This window comes from Lagenorhynchus albirostris, chromosome 1 (genome assembly GCF_949774975.1).
Source record: "Lagenorhynchus albirostris chromosome 1, mLagAlb1.1, whole genome shotgun sequence".
In the NCBI taxonomy this organism is placed as follows: domain Eukaryota; kingdom Metazoa; phylum Chordata; class Mammalia; order Artiodactyla; family Delphinidae; genus Lagenorhynchus; species Lagenorhynchus albirostris.
The window spans coordinates 3,095,470-3,098,833 of NC_083095.1; the positions used below are offsets into that span (position 1 = coordinate 3,095,470).

The 3,364-nt window shown below is 48.6% G+C and overlaps 2 non-coding genes across 2 annotated transcripts; one reads left to right on the forward strand and one right to left on the reverse strand.

The window, feature by feature from the left end:
- The first annotated feature begins 495 nt into the window (after positions 1 to 495).
- On the forward strand, positions 496 to 602 carry LOC132504562 (U6 spliceosomal RNA). The gene has a single exon (XR_009534954.1). It is a non-coding gene; the product is annotated as a U6 spliceosomal RNA (small nuclear RNA).
- Positions 603 to 1,034: 432 nt separating this feature from the next.
- Positions 1,035 to 1,108, reverse strand: TRNAI-AAU (transfer RNA isoleucine (anticodon AAU)). Its single transcript has one exon. It is a non-coding gene; the product is annotated as a tRNA-Ile (tRNA).
- Positions 1,109 to 3,364: the final 2,256 nt, after the last annotated feature.

Consider the following 3,364-nt stretch of genomic DNA (forward strand, 5'->3'; position numbering starts at 1 on the left):
AAAAGGTCAACATCATGAATCTTTAGGTTCCAGTAGATCTGGTGAAGAAAGTTTAAATTCTGCAAAACAGCTCAAGAAAGTGCTTCCGGCTAATCTTTACCACTGAAACAGAACTGGGAGTCTTTACAACTGATTTATTATCTTTGGTATTGTTACTTCTCTAGCCCAATAACAGTTTGTTCTTTCGTTCCCTTAAGATCGTTGTTACTGAGACCTGTTCAAGGGCAAGCATTGTGGCCAGGCTTAGATCACAAAATGACTTAGGCCTGAAAGGGCTTCTCTCATGTCAAGAAAGCCATGGCCAGTTCTCTTCCTCCCGCCTGCTGCCCAATCTGCTTACACTTCCACAACCAGAAGGGCCTCACTAAAAACATGGCAGTCATTGGCTGGTCACTGTCTCCATGTGGGTTGGAATTTGTGTCTCTCATTTACTGCTCCCTGCCTAGACTAGGGTGCTGGACGTGCAGAAGGCTCTCCATTAACATGTGTGGAATGGTGCTCTCTTTGGCAGCACGTATACTAAAACAGGAAGGATACGGAGAAGATTAGCATGGCCCTCGCGCAAGCATGACACTCAAATTCTTGAAGCGTTCCATATTCAAAAAACAAAAAACAAAACAACAGCAAAAAAAAAAAAAAAAGATGTGTGGAATGAATGAATTCCAACCCTGGATTTTCAATTCTAAGAACTCCAGAAAACTGAGGTCTCCCCGCGAGGGCCCTCAGAAGCTCTGCATTAGGTAGCAACCGGCGGTGGCAACTGAGAGCATCCTAAAAAAAGACCCAAAGTGGGCTGCAGGCTTGCAACGCGCGGGGACTTGGGGTAACCAGTCAAAGCCCGAGCTCGCGCGGGATCCTGCCCTCCCTCCCTAACCGGCAGTCTGCCCCAACTTCCGGGCCGAGTCCAGAATGATTCCGCGACTCCCTCCTGTTTGCACGCGGCTCACAGCACTCAAAAGGCATACTTTTCAAAGCCAGTTACAGTTGTAAAACAAACCCATAACGTGTGGGAGGGAAAAGGAAACCGACACCTGTGGCCCGTACGGGGATCGAACCCGCGACCTTGGCGTTATTAGCACCACGCTCTAACCAACTGAGCTAACCGGCCACTGAGCGCATCAGCGCCGCCGGCATACCTATGAGATTTCTCCGCCTGCTCCAGGCCGTGAGCTGGCCAAGCGCCTCTAGGCGGAGTCAGCCGTGCTGACTCCCAGCCGGCTCCGGCGAAGGGCTGTTGTCATCCCCATTGGCCAGATGAAACAACTGAGACCCGGGGCCTTTAAGGAGAAGGGAGGTGACTTCTTACAGCGAATCGGAGGCTTTCGCAGGGGAAATGCAAGCTGATCTTAAAACTTAACTCGGGAGCAGGATTTTCCAATATTGCAACTCAGTGCAATTTTTATTCATCTCTGAGAATCCTTGCAGCATGGAAACTTCGTGTATCAAGAGCATTTGGCGAGACTAAATACAGCTTGGAAAATGCAGAAAACCAGAGAAAGGACAAAAGAACCACCGAATTCCCCACCGCCCCGAAACAACGGCTACTGGAGACTTGGCATCCTTCTGGCCAATCTTTTTTCACTGTACGGTGTATTAAAAAAAAATTATATATATATGATTCAATTCAACCTTGTTCAAAAGAATATGATTTTTTTTTTTGCGGTACGCGGGCCTCCCACTGTTGTGGCCTCTCCCGTTGCGGAGCACAGGCTCCGGACGCGCAGGCTCAGCGGCCATGGCTCACGGGCCCAGCCGCTCCGCGGCACGTGGGATCTTCGCGAAACGGGGAACGAACCCGTGCGCCCTTTATCGGCAGGCGGACTCTCAACCACTGCACCACCAGGGAAACCCTGAGAATATAATTTTATGTTGCTTTTTGTACTTAATATTCTATTACAAGCATATCGTTCAGTAATTGAAAATGTCATTTTAAATGGTTCCTCAGTGTTTCTTCAAGTAGGTAAGGCATAGTTCTTCCTTCCCGCTCCTTCTGGAATGTCTGGAAATTGTTGTCATTTTGTCCTCTCTTGCTATACAGCACATGAATAAATCATAAAATAGGGGCAGAATGGGCAATATGACAGCCACTGCAAAGGGATAGGGTCTGTATGCAAAAAAAAAAGGAGAAAAAATGCTGGAAAGACAAAACTCAAAGATGTCCATTCCCCCACCTGTATGTCCCAGGGATCTCTTGGTCTCTGAGAGGCCCTAGCCGCCTGTGCTGCCGGGGCAGATGCTCCAGGAGTACAGGAGAGAAACACCAGCTTTTCACACTGTCCACGGCTCTGGTCTGATTACTCCAAAAAACTGTAACCATCTCCCACGGCAGATGTCTCATCAAGGTTCCCTGTTGCGAGCAGCAGAAGCCGACTCTAGCTAATCTTAACAGAAGAGATTTAACTGAAAAGATGTGAAGTAGCTCACCCCCACCACCAGGAAGGCTGGAGAACCAAGTGCAGACAAAGAGCCACTCGGTCAAAATATACTCATTCACCCTGGCAGTGCCCTAACCCCAGGGAATCAGCTGTGAGCAAAACAGGCCGAATCCTGTCCTCACGGAGCTCAGTTTAGCAAAGACAGGTGTTAGAGTGAGTGGAGAGGTTTAGGTGCTGTGCTGTAAGTAAACTGTGCTGGTGGTGGAGGGTCCTGGAGACTGGGACACTTGACTGGGACAAATAAATGTAGGCCAAGGTGGTAGAGTGAGCTGCCTGTGACGGAAGCCATCCTGTCCATTTTGCTTACAGCTGAATGCCCAGAGCCTAGCACTCTGTCTGCAATAATATGTGTTTAATAAATAGGAATCAGATTGTTACCGAACCAAACTTGGGTCCCCTCGCCCGTTCACTGTAAAGCCCATCTACTGACCCCCAGTTGTGGTGAAGGAAAGCGCAGCGTTTATTGTATGGCAGCAAGCAAGGAATTCAGGAGTGCGAGTGCTCAAAATACCCCAACTCCCCGATGGGTTTCAGCAAAGCATTTTTAAAGGCCAGGTGAGGGAGAGGCGTCCCAGGGTACATGATCAGCTTGTGCACAATTCTCTGATTGGTGGATGGTGGTAACAGGATGGTGTCACAGGGCTTAACGTTATCCATCCTTAGGCACCAGTAGGTCTGGGGGCTTCATGCTCACGGTCATCAAGTAGTTAATTTCTTCCATTTGGTGGTGGCTTTTAGCATCTGTAAAACAGCTCAGGAAATGTGCATCAGATACTATTATCTAGGTACTTCCCAGAGGAGCTGGAGCAGAAGATATGGGGGAGGGGTCTGTTCCGGGAAGGCCCCATAGGGTTGCGCTCAGTTACAAAATGGATGAAATAGCTAATTCCAAAATTACCTTACACTTTAAAGCAAGGTCAGATAGGGAC